The 25,424-nt window shown below is 41.4% G+C and overlaps 1 protein-coding gene across 6 annotated transcripts in view; it reads left to right on the forward strand.

Annotated features, from left to right (window-relative positions):
* Positions 1-1,857: 1,857 nt before the first annotated feature.
* LOC113642601 (protein FAM126B) overlaps positions 1,858-25,424 on the forward strand; it is a 69,369-nt gene continuing 45,802 nt past the window's right edge. Inside the window, exons 1-2 of one of the 6 annotated variants that reach the window (XM_047814620.1) lie at positions 1,858-2,353; positions 2,876-2,940. The gene's annotated coding sequence lies outside the window, so the exon portion shown is untranslated. The remainder of the gene's footprint in view (positions 2,354-2,875; positions 2,941-25,424) is intronic. The other 5 variants (XM_047814618.1, XM_047814619.1, XM_047814621.1 and 2 more) reach the window with 5 other exon arrangements.

A 25,424-nucleotide genomic window follows, 5' to 3' on the forward strand; every position in this document is an offset into this window, starting at 1 on the left:
TCCCAAGTATTAGATTAAAATAATCCAAAGTAACTACTTTAACTGTGAGGATAGTGAATAATAATAGTGAAGTGAAGTGACATACGGCTAAGTACGGTGACCCATACTCAGAATTCGTTCTCTGCATTTAACCCATCCAAAGTGCACACACACACACACACACACACACACACACACACACACACACACACACACACACACACACACACACACACACACACACACACACACAGAGCAGCCATTTATGCTGCGGCGCCCGGGGAGCAGTTGGGGGGGATTCGGTGCCTTGCTCACGGGCAGGTCAGTCGTGGCCGGCCAGAGACTCGAACCCACAACCTTCGGGTTACAAGTCAGACTGAGTCAGACAAGATGAGTGGCCTGGTTATACCTCCAGAAATACCTAAAATGCTTCAATATGTTGGAGATATTTACGGAAAATATCTAAACAGGGACTTTATCTAACAGTCCCGTCACGGTACTACAGAAGCATGTTGATGTATGTTGTGCTAATGTGCTAACAAGCTAGACTGGTTACTTTGCTAATGCCAGATTACAAGTCAAATTCCAGCTAATTGTACAAATTGGTTATTAACATCATGTTTTACTTGTCACAAATTCAACCATTAGAAACCTATGTAGCTAAAGTCCTGTATATAACCAGCAATTTATAGAGAACCGATAAAACAGTGTCGATTCCGATTCATCTGTGTGAGTCGAATCTTTTGATTCAGTTGAAAAAAGATTCATTTACTGGTTCAATCACTGACGCTTTCGTAGCGGTTGCCATTTCGATTCATCCCAGTGATTCGAACCGTTCGATTCCGTTCATAAAACGATTCATTTATTGATTCGTTTAGTGACGCTTTCTGTAAGTTACATCGGTGCACCAGTAGATGGCGCCAATGAGTTTTCTTTTTAAATAGAATAGAATTGAATTTGAATTGGAAATGGGCAAAAGTAAAGATGCATTAAATATATACATTTTTATAAATAGCATTACTTTGATATAAAGGGGAATAAAACAGGTTTGAATATAAGAATATGCATTCATAATGAGATAATATTCCTATAACAGCGTCTGTCATGTTTTATTACTTATTTAATAGATCGGGGTGATGATACACAAGCAGGTCTGGTGACTGACACTTTTCATCCATGTAGTTCATCACATGTCCAGTAGATGGCGCTAATATATCGCATAATAAATGCATAGTCTAGGGGAGATTATTTATTTATTTACTTCCTCATCCCATATACTTTACTAAAACAAATCGAAGCATTGCGTTATAGCAGTGGTGTTGCACAATAACCCTGATTCCCAGGAAAAAACCTCAATATTAGTCATTTGTAGTCGCTAAAACATTCTTTGACGATGATGAGTTTTTACGACATGTCTGAAATCTTGACGTAAAATTGACCCTCGGATTCCTTTCCACATCAAAAACATATAATAAAAGTTCTGAGTCACTGATTTATGTCTTCAAATTACTGTGTAATTTTCTTTAACAGCAGTAAAACAGTGTTAATAATATTTATGCACTCAGTCTAATCAAATGGGTCTATAGTAACAGCTAATTCACAAATTATATATTATTAATAAATGTCTCATTTTTATTAATACATTTTGTTACACAAAAGTGTAATATAAATCTCTGTGCTTAAGATGAATAAAAGACAATAGGAAAATAATCAGCTTTTAGTTGAGAATCTTCACCCTGTGATTGTAAATGATTGTATTTCTTACATAATCATCTATTGACCGTTACTTTATTGAACCACAAGATGGAGACAATACATCAGAAAAACTTATATTGTACTTTTATTTTGAAAACACTTAGGAACGTTGGCTGCTGTCGTTGCTGTTTTCGCTGGTGCGAGCCAAGTGTCCCTGATGACGCGTTACGTTTTTGCACCCTCATTGCGATAAAGCCCGCCTCCTACGCTAGGGATTGGTTGGTACAGTCACGCCTTCTTCGCTAAGCCAATTCATTGAGAGGAAGCGGTAACCGGTTAGCCAATCGCAGCGCTTGAGGCAGGATTTTCCCGAATACGGATAGGAGAGATAAAATGATTGTGCTGGGGCTGAGCGGAGGGAAATGTCGGTGAGTGAAGGAGGTTCAGGTGTCGCTGCGTGTCCGTGTAGGTGTTTATACGTGAGAGCTGAGATCAGAGGTATAAAAGCGCTCTTTGGGGACTGTAGGTGTGTGCTGTGACATCCTGTGAGGGATAAAGCGGGCTTACAGACAGCGGTGACCGGGATGACAGAGAGCTCCATTCACTGTGACACCGAACAGAAGTAAGGGACATTTACATAGAGACCTGAGCTCTGTGCTGGACACTCACACTGCACCTGGTAGGACTCAGCTTTATTATTACAACTCTACACTGATGTAATGTCAGGTTGCTAGACAGGAATACACATGTATATATACACACACATATACACACACACATACACACACATATATATATTTGTGTGTGTGTGTGTGTATATATAATATATACACACACACACACACACACGTATATGTGTGTGTGTGTGTGTGTGTGTATACACACAGACATATATACACTGTATACACACACACATACACATATGTGTACACACACACACACAGTGATGTTGATGATGTGGCGATTGAAACAGAAACACTTCATTTCAGCTCCATGGCAGTCTGTTGCTCTCTTTCCTCTTTTTTAGTTTTATTTTATTTTAAAAGGGTATCTTATTTATTAATTTTTTTGTTAGGCATTTTATTATTATATAATAATATATTATATACATATTTAAATATTGCAACATTTGTATATTCGCGTGTGAATATATAAATTAAATAACATGACTGAATACATTTGTTTTTCTTATTTTGTACAGATGTCTACTGAGTGTATTGTGTGCGCTCTTATTCTTGGCAGACCAGGCATCACAAAATATTAACTGTAAGGGTGCCAATAATTTTGAAAACAGTCTTTTTATTTCGATTTCAGTTAGTTTAATAAATATTTAAATCATTTATATAATATCGGGCGGTGTGTTTTGGCTTAACTCTAAATTTATTTTCAAAAATTTCTTTGGCCATTCTCATGAAGGGTGCCAATAATTTTGGACAGCATCCTGTGTAACAAATGCTACTTGTTTCGTATGTCTGTATCTGTTTACTTTAGTAGCTACCTATTATTTGATCCCCGTTAACAGTGAAAGGTCAGGTATTAGATCACATAACACACAGTAACTAAACCAGCCTCAGAGTCCCGAGAGCTTGTACGTGACACTGAGTTTATTACAGACCTGATCCAGTTAATGAGGCAGTGTGGTCATCACTCATTAATGATGTGAGACAGATGTGGTACATTTGTGCTGTTTGTAAACATCACTTGGATATTCCTGACCTACATTATACTGTTTCCAGTGTAATTTAATTCCATTATCCAAAGCATCTCTCACTCGTTGTGAGAGGAAAAGAATCAGCGACGGGGGTTTTCCTGCGTCCGGACTGGTTTGTGTTTCTCTCTGCTTTAGCTATTTAGTTTTATTGCCAATCGCTGTGTGTTTTACATGTACAAGGAATTCGCACTGGTGCATAGGATAAAAAAGAAGAAATATTAACTGCATAATAGTGCAGTGTAATTATACAAAAAACGAATCCGTGCGAACGTTAAACGACGAATGCTTTGTTGTATGATCTTATAAAAGAGGCTCACAGCATTTGGGGGAAATTCAGACAACTTCTCTATGCTTTTTTTTACGTCATTGCTTATGATTAGCTGTACGTGTTAAAGTGACATACGGCTAAGTATGGTGACCCGTACTCAGACTTCGTTCTCTGTATTTAACCCATACATTTAACCCAAGCCATTTATGCCCTGGCACCCAGGGAGCAGTTGTGGGGTTCGGTGCCTTGCTCAAGGGCACCTCAGTTGTGGTATTGCCGGCCTGAGACTCAAACCCACAACCTTAGGGTTAGGAGTCAAACTCTCTAACCATTAGGCCTTTCTGTCTGCAATTGTTTGTGTTTATGATTAGTACAAGCTTATTACGGATTCAAAAGATGGCCACCGTGTGTATCCCGTGTCGCAATTCCACCATAAACGTGTCACTGTGTGTACAACTCAATAAACTCATTAATGTCATGTCTATAATCAGGTCTTCTATTCTAGACTAGTAACACTAAAGGGTTTCTTTATACAGCTAGAGTTCGAATAATTAATAATAAAACGTACCAAGATGCAAACGTACCAAGATGTCAATTTCAATCTCTCTTTTTTCCTCTTTCTCTATTTTTCCCCCTAGGTAGATACTGTACATAGAAGAATGTTTTAAAAAGAAACTGAGATTGTCTGACAGTGTTGTGCATGAAACACTAAACGTTAGACAGAGACGTTTTGGCTCCGACGTGCTATTTAGTGGGTGACTCTTAATCTCCAGATGTACAGAAGATACACAAAGTGATTGTGCGTGCAAAGACGTTTGTATAGTACACACAAGCGTGGTGAAAGTGGAGTATACAGTGTAGTGTATGCACTTTTACTGTTGACTTACTTAAATAAATGGGACCGCAAAGTTCACGGAACATTTATAGTTAACGTTTTACATGTTATTATGTGATTACACGTCATATGGCCAAAGGTTTGAGGACTCCTGATGGTCAGACCCATGTGTGTTTTTTGAACATCTTATATTAGATTTAATCCTTCTTTACTGTTAATAAGCTCGTCTCTTCTGGGAAGGCTTTCCGATAGATATTGGATTGTGGTTGTGGGGATTTTTTGTGTTTATCCAGCTTTATAAGTGTGGAGCTCTGGGGTTCATTCAGTATTGCAGTTTTTCCCAAAGTGTTCAGTGGGATTGGGGTTAGGGCTCTGTGTACAGTAGGACACTTGAGTACTTCAAATCCAAACTTAGGTCGCGGTTGAAGCTCCAGCTTCTGTTGGTCAATTGAGCAAGACCTTAAACCCTCCCTGCACCAGGGGCACTGCATCACAGTTCCTCAGTTGGAATATCCGAAGGAAATAATTCTGTGCTCTGGTGTTTTGGGTCCAATAAATGGAAAATGCTGCACATTTGTGTACAAAAAAACATCCTATACAATTGTCTGCTTCCAACTTTGTTGCAGTTACATATGGGTGTGTTGATCAAGCCACTTTTGGTCATATGCTAGTATAAACCATATAAGAAGGAGTGCATTTATATAAAGTGGCAGCTATATGAATATTGCTGCCACTAATGTCTGAGCTGCTGTTGCAGAAATGTAATCAATACTCTCTGACCAATCAGATTGGAGAATTTAACATGTGCATTAACTGTGCTATAAAAGCAGAATAAATGACACCTTTTTTAAGGTTCGGTGTATAGCAATTAGCTTCATTCACTCTTATTTCATTCATGCCACAGTGTAGAGCATAACCAGTGTGTTTGTTTCACGAGCAGCTATTTTAGTCCAATTACTTAGAGAACAGAGTAATCTGTTCTGTACGTGTGTGGGTTAGAGCGCTGATTCATGAGGTTGCACTATCTAATGTAATGTACAGTAATCCTAATCCATGACATTTTGTAATTTATTGACAATATAACTTGCCCCAGCTATGTTATTAAGGATCTCTCTATCTCTCTCCTACTGCATGTATTAAGTCCACATTAGCTGGTGTGACAAAAATTGCTGTTATGGCTTTTTTTAATGGTTTCCCGAAATGGCCGAATATTGCTCTCATGACCAATAATGGGGAAGGTGTTTTGGGGAAGGAATGCAACAGTGAATAGGAAGTTAAGCATTTCTGTTGATTTTCTGATTTTACTGAAGCAGAGGATATCCTATTTCCAGGTGTCTTTTTTGTTTGTTTGTTTGTTTCTCAAATCAAACCTGATAAAAGTTTTCTCCTTTTGCAAATCTGGCCAATCTTTACACATACAATTGATTTGAACCATTAGAAATATATTTCTCACGCATTTAATATCCCAGTTATTATGTCATGACCCGTTGACCTTAGTCCTTTAGTCCGAGCAAGCTCAGTTGCATGATGGTATCCAGGTTGTACTCCCTTCTGCATTAGTACAAGTCTCTTTCAAATGCATGTGGTGGTTTAATGTTTAATGCTGAACATTTAGGTGAAAAGTGAGGAGAGAAAACAGGAGTTAGATCTTCACACCTTTCACCCCACACTGTCTGTGTGCACTGTAATTTCAGAGGTACCTCATTGCTACCACTAGGTGTTTTCTCATGCGTGGTTATGAAAATGCAAGCCACATACTAGTGAAAGTCATGTCAGATCTGAGGTGGTCCTGCTTGACTCAGTGGCACTTTCATCTTCCTGTGGTTACCTACTGAGTTTGTAGTTATTTTTAGCAACATTCATATTTATGGCTCTGGGATGCTAGCGGCAGCAAATCCCTGCAGTGCCATCTGTAGCTCTGGCCTTTTCAAGCTCCTCACTCTCTCTCACTAGGAACTGTCCTGGGTTTCAGATGCCTAGAAGGAAATGTTTGATCTGGGCATGTTGTTGTGACATCTGCTTTATTATATTGTACTAGCGTACCAAAATTTGCTTTATATCTATAAGATTGGTCTTGGCTCATCTGAATGTGCTGATCATGAAAATTTCAGCTCCTCAAAAGGCTGTCCTTTTAGGAGGAAACATCATAACTGATGGGACATTAAACTCTTTTGTTGCTACCAGGTTTGCAGCTGAACATTTTCGTATATTTGACCAAAGCTTATTTATATCTGCTCGACTCAACAGTGGCTTTCTTGTCCTATCGTTGCCGACCAAAGTCCTTTTTATTCTTGGTACAATTCATATCCATGGCTCGAGGACCTCCGTTGTCACAAATCCCCACAATCATCTGTACACTTGCCCTGGTAACATCAGGTTCCTACCAGGATATAAGGTGTAAACAATTGTTTTGACCTGCCATGTGAGGAGCAAAATTCTTTAAGTTGCAAGCAGATTTACTGGTTTCACTGATATGAACCCTGTGGGGTTGGGAAGGTGTGCAATTTTCACCTTGGTACTTTGGTGCCTGGGTACATTTTGTAATCGGTAGCTGATCAGTTTAGAAATTTAGTCCATGGTACTAAAACAAGTGTGTTCCGAATCAGAATCAGCATCAGATTTATTGGCCAAGTGTGTTGACACACACAAGGAATTTGGTTCCAGCACTTTGTGACTCTCAAAGGTACAGACATAAATAACACTATACTATACAACAGTGGTCCCCAACCTTTTTTCCGCCGCGGACCGGTCGATGTTTCATAATTTTACCGTGGCCCGCTGGGGGTGTTGTGGTGACTATACAATTAAATTAAAATAAATAATTTTAATTTAATTGTATTTAAACATGCCTTTTTGACTCATTACAACGCTAAATCAATGAGATCCCTGAGCTTGTTTCTTTGCAACGAGACAGTTCCATCTGGGGTAATAGGAGACAATGACACCCGAAGTGTGTTGCTTATGTCCAGTTTATTCCGTTGTTTTGTTTTGGTTGCTGTCACTGCAGAAAACCCCGCTTCACACAGATAGCATGTCGGAAATGGCAATAGGGATTTTAGTGCTGTGGTGACAATCTCAGGGTCTTCCGCCGTGACTTTAATCCAGAACACCGGCAGAGTTTCTACCTTTCTAACGCCTCCTTTTTGTTAATTTGTAGGTTAAATTTGAGCAAACACAATATACACGTACACCAAGCACTGTTAAACATGACAAAGTACCAGTGTACAGAGAGAAGAGTGATACACACCTCTCCACCAAAGCTACAACGTCACTGCCGCTTGCAGCCGCTCAGCTCCAGACGTCACCTAAACCCGGCCCGATATGATATTTTGCGCATGCGCGGTATTGGTGCGGCTTTAGGTGACGTCTCTCAGCTTCCGGTTAATCTCTCATCCATGGAAAGTCGCACAAACCCGAGAGAAATACACCACAGTAAATAAAATGGAAATAGTTTAATGTTCCTTGGGTGGATCGGTACCATTTGGTCCACGGAGCGGTACCACTCCGCGGCCCGGGGGTGGGACCACTGCTATACAAGAAAACAATGCAGACGATGAGATACAATGTAGACAGAATGAATGTAAAATATGAATATGGAATATGAACGATCAGGTATGTACATAAAGTGTAGGAGTGCAAATAACAATATTGTGCAATATTATGCTTTTGTGCAATATACAGCAGCAGTAGTGTGTAATATGGATGATGTGAGGACTGACAGTCCTGATAATGCAGTACTTATGATAAGAAGCAGTGAATATTATTATGGTGAGTTGTTGATCAGGGTGATTGTCTGGGGAAAGAAACTGTTCCTGTGTTTGGCAGTTTTGGTAAGCAAAGTTCTGTAGCACTTGCCAGAAGGGAGGAGCTGAAAGAGGTTATGTCCAGGGTGTAGAACAGCATCTACAGCTCCTGTTGCAGACCAAGCTTCCTTAATTGACGTAGAAAGTACATCCTCTGCTGGACCTTTTTGATGATAGAGTTTATGTTGCACTCCCATTTCAGGTCTTGGGAAATGGTAGTGCCCAGAAACTTGAAGTCGTCCACAGATGACACCGGGCTGTTGGATTTTGTGAGGTGGAGTAGTGTTGAGGGGTCTTTCCTTAAGTCCACAATCATCTCCACAGTTTTGAGGTTGTTTAGCTCCAGACTGTTCTGACTGCACCATAGCACCAGCCGCTTCATCTCCTGTCGGTATGCAGATTCATTGCCATCTTGGATGAGACAGATGAGTGTAGTATCATCTGCAAACTTCAGGAGTTTTACAGTTTGGTCACTTGAAGTGCAGTCATTAGTGTAGAGGGAGAATAGCAGTGGGGAGAGGACACATCCCTGTGGAGCGCCAGTGCTGATTGTTCGAATGCTGGAGGTGACACCTCCCAGTCTCACCTGTTGTTTCCTGTCTGTCAGGAAGCTGGTGATCCACTGACAGATGGAAGCGGGTATAGTGAGCCTTAGGAGTTTGCAGTGCAGAATTTCTGTAATTATAGTATTAAAAGCCGAACTAAAGTCAACAAACAGAATCCGGGCGTATGTCCCTGGGCAGTCCAGGTGTTGCAGAATGTAATGCAGATCAATGTTGACTGCGTCGTCCACTGATCTGTTTGCACGGTAGGCAAACTGTCGGGGATCCAGCATCTGTTCTGTGACCGTCTTTAGGTGGGCCAAAACCAGCTGTTCAAAGCTCTTCATGACAACAGATGTCAGAGCGACAGGCCTGTAGTCATTCAGTCCAGTGATGGAGGGCTTCTTGGGGACGGGACGATTGTGGAGAGTTTAAAGCAGTGTTGTTGGTTTAATGGCTTTGGGCCTGTGGAGGTTCTGTGGTTCAAGTTTTGTACTTCTAACCAGAAGATTCCAAGCATAAATATCTTTATATCACAGAGTCAGTACTGGCTTCTTAAGCAAGACATTTTACTGTGAGCTCCTTAATTCTGTACGTTAATTGTATTACATCTACTCTAAATTTTCGAATGGAACAGAATGGAATGGAGGCCATCAGGAAAATGCTTAATATTGTGCATTACTCCCAGAGCCAGATCGCCATTGCCCTCCCTCTCTTGCACCATCTTTCCTGTGCCCTCTGGGACATTCATGGCAGTAAACATGCTGCTGTAATTAGCCACTTGATGGGTTATCTAGGCCTACTGGTCTCAGTGTTCCTCTGGTCTGTCTCTCAATAAGCAATGGGATCATTTAGTTCTGCAAAGACCCAAGAAACTTAGGATTTCCATATAGGTGTTTTTCTAATTTTGTTTTAAGTCCCCTTTAAAGGTCATATTAGAGGTTGTTTAGTAGGTTTTTAGCTGGGCCTAATTCCTACATATACAAGCTTGTAGTCTAATTCTAACCACCAGTACTTTCATCAAGCAGTTACTAAGAATAAATGAATGAATGTTGAACATTCATGTTTGACAGTGTGGTCTTTGTCTCTCAAGCGTCGTATATTGCTGTTTGCTTGTCCTGCATGGGAACAGAAACCTCCCTCTTGTACTACTTTTTCCACCTACAGCTTCTAAGCATCGGAAGTGACGACTCCGTAGTTAAGATGTTGGCTTACTGATCAGAGGAGATATCGCCGGGCCCTTAAGCATGGTCCTTAACTGATCCTAATCCTAATGCATGCCTCTTGGTCTCAACTCATGTGACTTTAATTTCATTTTTATTTCTAACCCGTTTCATTTATTATTTTTAGTTAGATCCAAATTATGGAGTGTATTGTGACTTGGATTGAGTGCGTGTCCAATCGAGGGTATATTCTTGCCTCATGCATAGTGTTTCCATGGATAGGCTTTGGATTGACCACAACTCTGACCAGTAGTGAGGCAATGTAAATTTTAGATTTCCATTTAAATGGTTTGCTGGTGACCTGTGAATGCTCCGACGGTGCTCTGACGTGGCTGCTTTACACAAAATGTATAAGTTTGGGGTTAAATGTAAAATGTCTAAATTTGAGTTTTTGATAAAATTACAAATCCATGCTATTTGCAGTGTATCTGTAGATTTCCTCAAGAACCCAGTAGCCTACCATGCTGTATGTCTCAATTCTTCCCATTTTATTTTTTAAGTTGTTAATATCTCAACTCTGTTTAATTTTCAAAGCAGAACATATGGGTTAATTTTTAGTGTAGTCTTGTCTGTACCGTAAATGGCCGGTTTGCATTATGCATTATTGTTCGTGTTGTATTAGATAATACACAGGACTTGACCAGAAGCTATGGCTAATAAAAATAGATTAAAAATGTTTAATAATTGATATGGTAACACTTTCTGACTGAATGTTGTTATTCCATTCATGATGAGAGTCTCAGGTGTTGGTTCTGTGTAACATCAGCACGTTTTCTCCACAGGAAGGTCTATAGGATGGACAAGTTTGCATTTTCCAGTTTCTCAGTAACGTGACACCTTGGGCTCTTGAATCGGAAGGATTATTTTCCTATGACCACACAGCCCATGTTATAATCAGTCTAATTGTAAAAATAGCCAGAAATTAATTTCCTATCACTTTCAGCTCTAGACCAGTCTAGCCCAGTTTCTGTACCCATTACATATTAAACCATGTGACCGATTCAAACCAATTATCACTGAAATTCTCCTAAAAGCTTTACTAGGCCTTGAGAGTTTGGTTAAATCAATGTGCCATCCATTGTGTATAGAGTCTGATTTTTTCATGAGGCCTCACAGCTCCTGATTAATTATATAATGCCCCATGTAAATACTTAACTCTGTCAGCAGTTTACTGATTTATAGCCTTTCTGACCTGATTGCACTGTAACCAATCCAGGTGTGGGTGCAAGCCTAGAGTTATCATGCCACAATCCTGCACGTGAGCATAAATATCACCTGAATAGCCCAGCAAAAACGGTAGCGAGCACGGACACGGAAAAACACACTGGCGAATACACAGTCATGCTCCTTTGTTCTTCCTGCCACCTTCCTCTTTTAAGACTAAGCTCAGCAGCATGCACGGAAATCTGCTCGCCGTTTCTGTTTCTACACACTTGCACACTTTGTGTACACTTCATGTCAATGACCACACGTTGATCGAGTGCACCCGGCGGTGCTAAGCGATGAGACTGAACAAACAAGGAACGTCAACGGCGATGAGGGGAAATCAAGCAGAAGGAAAGCAGAGATAATGACAGTGTCATTGTTAAACAGACATCTCTTCTTCTCTTTTAGTCTGGCATAAACACTTTAGGTTTAAAAGAAAGGACCAATCAGAACACAAGATAAAATAGAAATAAAAATTAAACACACTGAAAGCCAACAGAATTCTGACTCATTTTATAGCAGATTTACAGCTGAAAAATAATTCATTTGTTTATACTGGTTGAAAATGTCCAGTAAGTCAAATGGAACACAGTTTACTGGCAAAAAGGGTTCTGAGTAAGAGCAAACTTTGTAATTTTGGTTTCGCTTGTTTGATTTGGGTTGCTTTCACATGCCACGTAATTGAATGAACTCAAAGCACAAAACAGTTTTTGTTTTGAAAAAAGTGATGTTTAGGACTGAATTCATTCTCTTTAAACACTTTCATTCATTCAGAAATACTGCAATGGAAAAAGGTAAACAAGTGCACTGAGTAATTACAAAATTCACCGCAACCTGGAGCTCGACGTGAAATAAAGGATTAGATGTTTATAGAAGAAAATGATTAAAAACATTTTTAAAATTTTTCTCTTTTCATTTCTTGGTCCAAACATCAAGAGTACTTCTACATCTACATTTAAAAAAACTCGTAGAAGCATTTTTCTTTCTTCTTACCTTCCCATATGAAGCAGGGAAACTGCATCAAGGTTCAGTTCAAACTCTCTAAACACGGCATATGTGAACGTACACTTAAAGGAAAGTCATGGTGTTGGGAAACGTTTTTTCTTGTTGAGAAATGAGAGAAATTGGATTGCAACCAGACATCTTAAATTAACTTAGAACCCATTGCTTCAAAGCCTTACTTAAAGGTAGTTTTATGATAAACTCGTGTAGTAACGGCGGAAGTAAGATTTGTTTCGTCGTGTACGCTTTTTCCGAAAGTTTCTTCTCGTGAGAGAAGCCCGGCAATCATTCTCTGTGAAGAGGAAGGAAACCTCTCCAAGGATTTCTAAGGTAGAGAAACTGCATTTCGTCAAATTTATTATTCACAACAGCTCTTTCTGTATTGCTTTCTTAAAGGGGAAAGTTTCTGACAGATTCTATGTATAGATAATTGCTTCAGCTGTGTGCTGGGACCGATCGTATTCTTGCCTCAACTGAATGAGGATGTTTAGGATGTGCTCTAGTGCTTCATAATTTCAGCAAGTTATGCATGAACTAAACAGTTCACAGCTTTAAATGTCTTGAGCTTGTAGTCATAGGTGTCATCGGTTCTACTGCTTTATGAGATCAAAAAGATTAACAAATTTAAACGTCCCAACCGGGCTTTTTTTTGTTTTTGGAAACTAGTAAAAATGAGATGCTTGTAAGCTGTCATGGCTAAAAATATGCCCCTCGTGATTCGATTTCATTCAGCACTGCGTTTAATTATACTTTAAGAAATTTGGAACAAAATTTATTTGAAGAGAAATTACTAAAAAACTTTTTTTTTTATTATTTCTGTATATAAAACATTACAAACACTGTATTTTCCTCAGTCGAATCAAAATTCACCATATCTTCAAAATAAACAAATAAATTAATCAGTTCTCCCAAGAATTTGGAAAATTGACAAATATAATAAATAGAGCAGAAACAGAGCTCCAAAGTCGGCTAAAGTGCCCGAGTTCACAGAAACACAGTGATGATGTTTAAAAGCAGCTAAAGAGCTCTTTCTAGCTGTTATAGCATAGTTGTGTGTGTATATGAAGTGTAACTCGTGTTGGTCATTGCAATTCTGAGCTATCAGGCTTTCGCAAGAGCAGATGATCTCCATGAAAGAGTTATAACATGAGCAGTGAACTCTGTATGTAATTTAACTTTATGAGATGTGCAGGTTAAGATCTCAAGCATTCAAGCAATGCAATCACATTACATATATAGAATCAGAATCAGAATCAGAAAGAGCTTTATTGCCAGGCATGTTTTCACATGCGAGGAATTTGTTTTAGTGACAGAAGCTCCACAGTGTAACAGAATGATATATACAGTATAGACGAAATCGTATGTTCACATTTACAGGTGTGAAATGTGCAGCTGAAATATACATATAGAAATATAGGCAATTTGTATGTACAAATGTGCAAGCGTGAGAAAAATGTGCAATTGAAGTATACAATATATACAATTTGTATGTACAAATGTGCAAGCGTGAGAAAAATGTGCAATTGAAGTATACAATATATACAATTTGTATGTACAAATGTGCAAATTGTGAAATGTGCAATTGAAGTAAACGTATATATACAACTAATAATAATCTAGAATTTTTATTCTGTTAATTCTTATTTCTTTTATTATTCGTTAATTCCTTTATCATTAATTATGTTTACCTTTTGCTCTGTGTTTATGTTCTGTAAAGCTGCTTTGAGACAATGTCTATTGTAAAAAGCGCTATACAAATAAACCTGAATTGAATTGAATTGAAGTAAACAATATGTATTTACAAATGTGCAAGTGTGAAATGGCAATTAAGTGTTGTGTGTTCCATGGTGTTAATTGTTAAGTGTTCATCAGATGGATTGCCTGAGGGAAGAAACTGTTCCTATGTCTGGTCGTTCTGGTGCTCAGGGCTCTGTAGCGCCGACCAGATGGCAACAGTTCAAAGAGGAAGTGTGCTGGATGTGAGGGGTCCAGAGTGATCGACTTTGCCCTTTTGCTCACTCTGGAGAAGTACAGGTCTCGAAGAGTGGGGAGAATTGTGCCAATGGTTCGCTCAGCAGTCTGGATATAATGAAGAGTTCTAAAATCACACATTTCCATGATACACATGGTCACATTTTTGCATCCTTTCACGATGTATTGTTGCACTGTGAACGTATAATACTGGTGTTTGCTTTCTGGGTCATTTTGTTCCTTTTGCATGGACTTTGAACTTGTTTGACTATGGCAGAGCTCTAGCATTTGGGAAGCTTTCCAATGTTAAACATTAACCCAGCTGTCTACAGTACTGTCCATCAGGGTTCACTCATAAACCAAGCGCTTATCTTCGGCTTGGCGTGAGTGTCAACAAGTTTCCCAAGACACATGAAGAGGAAATCTTCAAAAGTGGAAAAAAGGAATATGCAGATTTAAGAACAATATTTTGCGTATAGTTTCCATAAAAATATTACGCTTCTCAACACAGTGATTTCACTGGTTATCTTGAACTCAGATTAATTTATAGAGTAAAGTATAAGCCTTTTTTTTGTCACATATGCATTACAGCACAGTGACATTCTTTCTTCACATATCTCAGATTTAGAAGTTGGGGGTTTAAGAGCCGTGCTCTTACGAGGTCAGTTAAGCCATGTGTGGTAGAATAGCGCAGGGGTAATATGGCTGGTGTGAAACATCAGCATCATGGGTTTTTGATTCTTGGCTCAGGTCTGAGCTCGGCGTTTGATTTTATTCAGGGATGAACATTTCCTCTCTAAATATGTCGGATGTACGGAAACTAATTGTGTAAATGTTATTCGATTCAGTCGCATGGAACTGATCTACACATTCGAATTAAGTCAGTAAAGCAAGCATTTTTCTTCCGATTTCCACTTAATTGTATGTGCACTTGTTTTGCACAGTGCTGAGACGGAAAAGGCCGATCTGTAGTGACTAAAGAATCACAAGCCATTATGAATCCAGTGGTTTATTACAGGAGTGAAGTGAGAGCCTGTTCTGGGAATCCGATTGATTGCATCGACTACAGCAGCTGTTTGCAACTAGCACTGTTTCTTTTTTTAGCAGAAAAGTCCGTTTCCACAAGCTCTGTACTCGGGTAAGTCAATGTTGTGCAGGAAGATATATTTTAGCACACCACAAGCTATGGCCTACATTATGGGCCATGTTATATCCATAACATGCTTTATGTTTCAACCTGGTGTTTTGGACTAGAAGATTTAAAAAATGCTAATCTATAAAACAGCTAGCATTCTTAGGTAGCTTGTTTATTTAGTTTGCATTTTGTTTTTTTTTGTTTTTTTCTTTTCCCCCAGAGAAGACTCGTATTCGTGTCAGAAGTGCTATTAAAAAACTAGATCATGTGTATTCAGTCTTTCTTACACTAAGAGAGAGCAGCTGATCCTCTGGAATAAGAGCAGGCCTGTCTCATCTCACTGAGGATGTTTAGGATATGCTTTCGTGCTTCATCAGTTCAGCAAGTTATGCGTGAGCTAAACCGTTCACAGCTGCTTTTAGTCATAAGTGTCATGGGTTCTACTTTTTCCTGAGATCGGAAAGACACTCGAACCCTAAACCGTTCACAGATTCAAACGTTATAACCGGGTCCTTGTAGTTATTGTCAAATAAAGAATATTTATATATTTATAAGTTGTTTTTTTTTAACTTGAGAGAACATCTAATCGATAGACTGACAGTGCCCACCTTCACTCATGCTAATGCTAATTGGGAGCTGGTGTTCTTTGAATCACAAGCAGAGAACCTTACTTAAGCTAATCAAGGTTTATGATGTTGTGTCCCCTGACATGTTTTCTACTCATCATGGTTGTAACAACTGCTTATTGGAGTTACTGGACACTTCCTGTCAGCTCTATCCAGTCTAATCTGACCTTATCGTTATGTTTTTTCTGACAGGAGCACTTCTGTTCATTGACGGTGTTGTGGCTGCTATCTTTTCCTTGCTGTTTATTTGCTTTGCTGTAGTATATCAGATAGATTCCTACAATACGGTTTAGTGTGTCGAGATCCAGGCACCGGGTTGGAAGGCTGTAGCTGGTAGTAATCTAATTGAGGAAAAGGTTGTTTTTTTCCTCTTCAATGTAAATCTCAATATCTGAGGTTTCTGTACTCGCTTTGGCAGACATTTCTTTGTGTTCAGCATTTTTTCTCTAGCCGCTCAGAACGAGCGTGTTTTACAGGCAGACCATCTCGTGAGTTCAAGGTGCTCCATTGTTAGTGGAGGTTTGGAAGTTTGTGGGATTCAGCACTTCCTGCACCGGGTTTCTAAGAGGAAGGAGAAAGATGTGAATAGTCAGCAGTCTCTCTCTCTCTCTCTCTTTCTCTATCTGTGTGTGTGTCTGTCTTTCTTTATTGTACTATTGGTGCATCCTGCCAAAGACCTATTGATCGGTTGTCTAAATAAAAATGTTGAGCTATGTATAGAATTGTGCCCAATTTTTAGAGGCATTTTCCTGTTACGCTTTTAGAGCAGGTAGATATATCATACTAGGCCTGGCCTAAAATAAAAATCCCAGATTTTTTCATGAAAAATCCGATCCCCTCCTACTGAAAAATCAATCTGCAGATTGCAAAGAAATTGTTCAAAACAAGTTTTAACTTTATTTTGTTTTGATTTTCCCTTCTGGGATTCTGATAACCCCTTAGGGTTAAAGTGCAATCAGAAACAAAAAGGCAAAATGATAAGATGGAACTTCAGAAAAATATTTGCGGCTTGGTAGCACATACCTGGGGTCCAAAACTTTCAACAAGTGAATAAACCTTGGCTTTTCCACAGTATATATTGGCACCATATCTTTAGCAATATACATTGCAACTGCATCCGTGATCGCTGTCCCCTTCTTATCATGCATACAGTTTGTAAATATTTCTAAGACGGTAGGTTGTTTTTTGGCGGGTGTGCTCGTGCTGCCGTGGTCTTTTTCATTTTGCAGGGTGTAACATCTCTCCCACTCGACAGCATGCCTCTGTTTAAGGTGCTGCAGTAAATTAGTCGTACTGCTACCTTTGCTAGCAACAGACTTTAAACACAATTTGCAGCGGGGTGTTTGTTCTGCGTCTGACGCCACAAAACCGAACCAATTCCATGTGACACTGTGCCTTTCTTGGGAACGGGTTCTTCCCTGTTCCCTGCCATGTTGTTTGTGTATCTCTATGGCAAACGCGCAGGGGGAGGGCTGAGCCTATTCGGAACTACGGGAGCCCAGATGGGAGCTTCAGCGGATGTTAAAGAGAAAACCGATTTTCATTCAAACAAGTCAATGTAAACGACACATTCGAGTTAATCTTCTACAGAATTAATCCACAGAGGGGTGGTGTTATATGGCCTAGTGTTCAGCACTTCGTTCCCCCAGAGCTCAGACATTCAAATCCTGCCTCCATCTTGTGTGTGTGGAGTTTGCATGTTCTCTCCATGATTGTCTGTAGTGTGTGAATGGGTGTGGGATTGTGGCCTGCAGTGCATTGGCACCACGTCCAGGGTATCCCCCAACTCTGTGATTAAAGGATGTAAGGATACACAGTCCAAAGTGTCTTTTTCCACTTATACTCCAGAAATTTACAATTAGATTTAACGTTGCTGATGCTGTTGGTTCATGTTAGCATTTACAATGTAGTTGTTGGTCTCTCGGCTGCTGTCTATCCTGGGACGCTACATGTGGTTCGATTCAACCTTCCATTTTCTCCGGAAATCGAACCCAGACCACTGCTATGGCTCAGTGGGATCCTGATACATGGACAACCAGGGAACACTTGCGCTATAACAATAATTCAAAATATCCAAATGTGCTATAAATGTTAGAGTCTTTGTCATCCAGTGAGTTCACATTTAAGTGTAATCATATCAAGCTTGACTGCATTGCATAATCCAACTAATTACTTGATTAGCCCCTTAAAGATAAACTCTGTCCAAAATTGATAACCGAGTCGAAGGTCAAAATCAGATTCAAAACCATTAAAAGATCGTCGGCTTGTGTCAGCAGCAGTGTTCCTTGCGATGTCAGGATTTATTGGATTCTTTGAAACCCTAATGCGCACAGGTGGAGTGTGTATGTGAGAGAGAGGAGAGAGGGACAAATTTAGCCACGATCTTTCCTTGTCTCATTACTCTATGCCCAGAGATGATGATAACTGTGTCACTGGGGACTGTAATGGAATAATCCTGACGTGTGTGTGTGTGTGTGTGTGTGTGTGTATGTGTGTGTGTGTGCATGTGTGTGTCTGTGTATTTGTGTGTGTGTGTGCACAGATCCTGTTCGTTGTTGTGTCTGTGAGTAAAAATGGAGCCGCAGTGTTGAGTTGCAGCAGAGATCACTTCTTTCTCAGCTGATTTCTCTTATTGGATCATTGATCTGTCAGCGACTATGCAGGAGGATGAGAGCACTTACGCTCAGGAATGCCAGAAGACAAGCTTCAGCGGGCTTTAATTCAGTCTTTAAAAAATCATTTATTATATATAAGCAGGGAAAAAGCTTTGTTGAAGCACATCATTTTATTGCTGCAATTTTGCAAAAATGAAATGTAAGGAGTTTGCAGCATGGTGTTTGGAGCTTATTTGATATGAATAAACAGAAAGGTGTGAGCTTATATTCTAGAATTGTATTTCTTTTTTTTTTTTAAATACATTGAATGTATCTTACAGATCCATACATTCAGAGCTGAAGGAATGCAAGTAAATAGAATTATTGAGATGGGATTCAGTTGACTGCCTATTTTTGCTGTAAGTAAACTCCTGTGTAATAAATTATACTTATACGGTACTTCTGTGTTGTGTAGGGCACCCTGGGGAGTCAGATGAGAGCAGAGCCAGGAATACGTGGTTTATCTTGGTTTATGGTTTATTCTGAGAGTGAGAAGGAGAGGGGGAGAAAAGAGAAGGGGCAGCACACAATAAACGTACGTCCACTTAGTCTGCTGGCTGGCAGCGTTGTCGTGCAGAGGAGGTGAGAGGAAGAGCTTTGTGAATAGCCCTGTAAATCGTGAGAAGTTGGGAGGGTTTTGCCCCAGGAGCGTGGCTCAGGCTCAGCAGGCAGGCGGCACGTCCTATGAAGGCGAATCTGTGGGGCAGAGAGAGGGGCAGCACATTAGTAATCCAATTTCTCCTCCCCTTACCTCTCTCTAGCTGCTGACCCTGGCTCTCCACAGCTAGAGGGTGAGGGCCACAGTGGCGCTACCGATTGGCTCTCCGCTTTTCGGCGGGAAATCTACCGCCCCACCTTGCATGCTGACTTTGGTGTGGAATCCTTTTAGTGCTTTGTCAGCGGTGCTATCCATGGTGCTGAACCGCCGCCTTTTCCTTCTGGGTTTAGCTGTTCGGGGGTGAGGAGCGGTTTTAGGCACAGGGCCCCCCCTTAGCTCTGAGCCTCCACCTAGCAGCAATTGAGTCTAGAGGGTGTGACACCGAGAAAGATCATCTGCGTTTCCATGTCAGTTCCCGGCTCTGTGCTGGACCTGGAACGAGAATTCCTGCAAAGAAAGAAACCATTGAGTTACTTTGGCATTGTTATTCTTTGTTTTTGCCATCCATACTAGGGGGGCATGGTCGGTGGCTGCAGGGGGAGTTGATGACAAAATCGTCCAAGAGGCCACAGCAAAGGATCGCTGGGGTCTGAGGATGATGTTCATGGAAAGTAGAACATGCAGGCCAAAATGCAGGCCGGTGCCCCATGCAGGCCAAAAGGATGAAACTGGTACTGCCAGTGGCCATTAGCGAAGGCCGTCTTGGGCTTGGCCTCCGGGTCTAGAGCAGCCTGCCAAAGGCCCTTGGTGAGGTTAAGTGTAGAGATGAACCAGGCCTTCCCCGGACACTCTACGAGGTCGTCCACTTGGTTGAGGGGATTACTGTCAAACTCCGAGATCTGGTTAAGCCTCTGGAAGTCGTTACACAGGCGGATGCTCCCATTGGGCTTAGGCACCAACACAAAGGGGCTGGTCGACGGGCTGGCGGATTCTTCAATGATTCCGTCCCTTAGCATCCGCTCAACTTCTGGCTCTATAACGTTTCCGGGACCCGATAGGGCCACTGACGATCCACCATTTCAGGAGGGGTTTTGATCTCATGATTCACCAACTGGCTGAGGCCCAGAACAGAGGAGAAGACATTCGAGAATTGGTTGAGAAGCTCCATGATTTGCTAATGTTGGGCAGGTGCGAGATCTTCTCCCCTCCTCACCAGAGCACGCTCTTGGGGATCTGTGTCAAAGGTAGCAAACGCAGACAACACAGGCACTAGGGAATCCATTTCTTCAATAGATTAACATGATACAGTTGTGTGTCTTCGTGCTTACCTGGCTGCTGCAGCTTGTAGTTGACCAGGCCTCTTCCCTAGAGCACTGTGTATGGTCCCTGCCACTTTGCCAGGAAATTGCAGGCAGCATTGGGGACTAGTAGAATCACTTGATCTCCAGGCTGGAACTCGCTGGGCTGGGCTGTGTTATTGTAAACTTGTTTTAGGGCATATTGGGCCTTTGCTAAATGCTCCTTCACACTCGGCCCCACGCGGTCGATCCATACCTGCATGTCCTGGACAAAGCATCCTCCCATGCTTTATGGGCTACGTCCAGCAATCTTCGAGGCTGCCGCAGGAAGAGGAGTTCAAAGGGGGTCAACCCGGTGGACACCTGGGGAGCCTCTCAGACAGGTCTCAGGGGTCTTCAATCCCTCCTTATTTACGACCCCCGAATCCTTTTCAACGTCTGATTGAACCGCTCAGCTAGTCCATCAGTCTCCGGGTGGTAGACGGATGTGCTCAGCTGCTTAACCCGTAACAGTCAACACAGATCCACCATAAGCTTAGATATAAAGGGTGTACCTTGATCCGTGAGCACATCTTTTGGGATCCCGACACGGCTAGAAAGCGTGAGGAGCTCGATGGTGATGTTCCAGGAGGTGGCCTTCCGAAGTGGTGCGACTTTTTTTATATTTAATTTTATATTTACTTTAATTTTATAACGTAAATGTAAAAAAATGTTCTTTTGACTCGGAAAGGTTTCTGGAACATAACCAGCTGCTATTTACTTATTATTATTAAAAAGCTTATAATAAAGAAGAGGCTAGTGAACGAGTATTATCAGGGTCACCACTGTGCATCATTACTGTGTTATTTATTTTCCTTATTTATTTGTTATTTATTTAACAGCGTGTCCAGGTGCATGTGTGTTTGATAATGCCCTGTGAGGTGTAGGCACACCGTCCCACGTGTCCCATGTCCCATGACCTAATTCCCCTGTCATAGACTCTACTCTGTTTGACCCTGTGTAGATGGATGTAAAATATTAAATATATAAAAACAAACACTGTGTCTTATGGTGGATCATAAATGGTATACACACAACGTAGGGAACTTACAGTATGCAGGGAGCACAAGCTGTTTTTTGAACATTACGATGTACAATGTACAACCTACGCTCTCCCAACCACCCTAACGCACACCAGATCATCATTTCCCGTTTGTCCTTTAGTCGGATCCGACCTCTGTCTCCATCAGTGGCATTTCTCAGAACTATCGCTGCCATGACAAGCACACAGATCAGCAGAGAGAAGAGAAATGGATTCGACACTGAGGGAAAGCGGGAGAATACAGAGTGAGAGAGAGAGTGAGTTTTACTCGAGCCTGTGACCTGACCACAGTTCAATAATTGATGGCTCAGTGGATGGTAGATGCCGAGGCTGACCTTGAAATGCTCCCAGGCCGAGTTGTGGCAGTGTGGTGCTGCTGAGCTGGACATGATTTCAGACTTTCACGTTTTTTATTTTCTTGTCTTTTTCTTCCCTTCTTTTACACCTTATTTGATAAGGTGTACTTCTTCTTCTTCTTCTTCTTCGTATGCATCTGCAGAGATTTTTAATGTTGTTAACTCTTCACATAATGCCTTTTTCCGCTCACTGTCGGTTGCTCATTCCAAAAATAATGAAGTACACAAAGAAAAAGCCTCACGGTTCATGAACTCACGAGGTTACCAAAAAATTTTTTTTTTCTTTTCTTGCTTCATTCCATGTACCACAGACTCCACCTTGATCCAGACACAGTCCCAGTAATGAGGTTAAATTGAATTTCAAGTGAACTGTTATGGATTGTGCTTTTCCATGAGGCCAGTCCTGTGGGGGATATTTGGTGCCAGTTCAGTAGAGCTTTTACTGATTGCTTTGCGCTAATTGAAAAAAAGCCCTCACTCCCCAAATGAGACCTGATCAGCACAATTCTCTTATTCTGACTTGAGCATATTTTGTCTGTGTAAGCACTTTGACGTTCTTAAACTTTAGCCTCCCTACAGCAGTGCCAGTTTTCTCCGTGGTGGAGTTAGTGGGCGGAGACTATTTTGGGATATGTGTGTGTGTGTGTGTGTGTGTGTGTGTGTGTGTGTGTATATATATATATATATATATATATATGGTACACACTGCCTGTTCTAGGTTGCTTTTTAACCAATTTATAGTCTATACCTATTGTGGCTTTTATAGTACCATTATGAGGTATGAGACAGAATTTCATTGTCTTGGATAGAAAATTCTTTTCTTTTCTTTAGTGTATCGTGTTTTTTCTAAGCTTTTCCTGCGTACATGTTAGGCAGCAGAACTCATCGCATACAGAGTATAAAATTTACAAGTGCATGCATCCAAGAAGCTAAGTACAACAGAAGGAAGTGATGTGGCATGTGTCAAACACATGCTTCATGTGAATTGCATAAGATGCCCCAGGAGATCCACAGCATAGCCATCTGATGGGTAGTTAGCGTTAACTACCACAGCCATCTGATGGGTAGTTGGCAAAAACTAGCACACAAATCTGATGGGAAGTTAGCGTTAACTATTGCACGCATCTGATGGGTCGTTAGCGCAAACTACCAAACCCATTGAATGAGTAGTTACCGTAAACTAGCACAGCCATCTTATGGGTAGTTACTGTAATCTAGAACAGCTATCTGATATCATAAACCATTATTTGTGTCAATATTGTCTCATGAAACTTGTATCCAGACATGACGCATATCCTGGCTGTAGTGGATTATCACATACCGAATTCTTATGGCTTGGAGGCACAGTGGTGCAGCGGTGTTTGCTGTTGCCTCCCATTTTCAGCGTTTGAGACTTACTCCCATACTCAAGTTTCACCTGATCTCAGGGTTTCCTGTAGAAACTTTAGTTTGGAAGTCTGGCTCGCAAAACTATCGATTGTCTTGTTTTGTGGTCATTAATGTCATACTTGGTATTTTGGGCATGAGTGCTAAAGATCAGGTCTGTAGCTTTAGCTGTTTTGAATGAACTGATTCTGGAGAGCAGATTAGAGATTTGTATAGGTTCCTGTCAGGGGCTAAAAGAGTAAATGTGACACCAATCAATAATGCAATGATTTGTATTTCATTATGAGTCATTCTTATGTGGAACTGTGTGTGTGTGTGCGTGTGTGTGTGTGTGTGTGTGTGTGTGTGTGTGTGTGTGTGTGTGTGTGTGTGTGTGTGTGTGAGAGAGAGAGAGAGAGAGAGAGAGAGAGAGACCAGACTGTGAGAGAGAGAAAGAGAGGGAGAGAGAGAGAGAGAGAGAGAGAGAGACCAGACTGTGAGAGAGAGAAAGAGAGGGAGAGATAGAAGACAGAGAGAGAGAGAGAGATAGAAGACAGAGAGAGAGAGATAGACAGAGAGAGATAGCAGACAGCGAGAGAGACTAGACTGAGAGAGAGAGACCAGACTGAGAGAGAGAGAGAGACCAGACTGTGAGTGAGAGAGACCAGACTGTGAGTGAGAGAGACCAGACAGAGAGAGAAATAGAGACCAGACTGTGAGTGAGAGAGACCAGACTATGAGTGAGAGAGACCAGACTGAGTGAGAGAGACCAGAGAGACCAGACTGTGAGTGAGAGAGACCAGACTGTGAGTGAGAGAGACCAGACTGAGAGAGAGAGAAATAGAGACCAGACTGCAAGAGAGAAAGAGAGAGAGAGACCAGACTGTGAGTGAGCGAGAGAGAGACCAGACTGCGAGAGAGAGAAAGAGAGAGAGAGTGAGAGAGAGACCAGACTGCAAGAGAGAAAGAGAGAGAGAGAGACCAGACTGTGAGTGAGAGAGACCAGACTGTGAGTGAGAGAGACCAGACTGTGAGTGAGAGAGACCAGACTGTGAGTGAGAGAGACCAGACTGAGAGAGAGAGAAATAGAGACCAGACTGCAAGAGAGAGAGAGAGAGAGAGAGAGAGAGAGAGAGAGACCAGACTGTGAGTGAGCGAGAGAGAGACCAGACTGAGAGAGAGAGAGAGAGAGAGAGAGAGAGAGAGAGAGACCAGACTGCGAGAGAGAGAGAGAGAGAGACCAGACTGCGAGAGAGAGAGAGAGAGAGAGAGAGAGAGAGAGAGAGAGAGACCAGACTGTGAGTGAGCGAGAGAGAGACCAGACTGTGAGTGAGCGAGAGAGAGACCAGACTGTGAGTGAGCGAGAGAGAGACCAGACTGTGAGTGTGTGTGTGTGTGTGTGTGTGTGTGTGAGAGAGAGAGAGAGAGAGAGAGAGAGAGAGAGAGAGAGAGAGACCAGACTGTGAGAGAGAGAAAGAGAGGGAGAGAGAGAGAGAGAGAGAGAGAGAGACCAGACTGTGAGAGAGAGAAAGAGAGGGAGAGATAGAAGACAGAGAGAGAGAGAGATAGAAGACAGAGAGAGAGAGATAGACAGAGAGAGATAGCAGACAGCGAGAGAGACTAGACTGAGAGAGAGAGACTAGACTGAGAGAGAGAGACCAGACTGCGAGAGAGAGAGAGAGAGAGAGAGAGAGACCAGACTGTGAGTGAGAGAGACCAGACAGAGAGAGAAATAGAGACCAGACTGCAAGAGAGAAAGAGAGAGAGAGAGACCAGACTGTGAGTGAGAGAGACCAGACTGAGTGAGAGAGACCAGAGAGACCAGACTGTGAGTGAGAGAGACCAGACTGTGAGTGAGAGAGACCAGACTGAGAGAGAGAGAAATAGAGACCAGACTGCAAGAGAGAAAGAGAGAGAGAGACCAGACTGTGAGTGAGCGAGAGAGAGACCAGACTGCGAGAGAGAGAAAGAGAGAGAGTGAGAGAGAGACCAGACTGCAAGAGAGAAAGAGAGAGAGAGAGACCAGACTGTGAGTGAGAGAGACCAGACTGTGAGTGAGAGAGACCAGACTGTGAG

This window comes from Tachysurus fulvidraco, chromosome 6, assembly GCF_022655615.1.
Source record: "Tachysurus fulvidraco isolate hzauxx_2018 chromosome 6, HZAU_PFXX_2.0, whole genome shotgun sequence".
In the NCBI taxonomy this organism is placed as follows: Eukaryota; Metazoa; Chordata; class Actinopteri; order Siluriformes; family Bagridae; genus Tachysurus; species Tachysurus fulvidraco.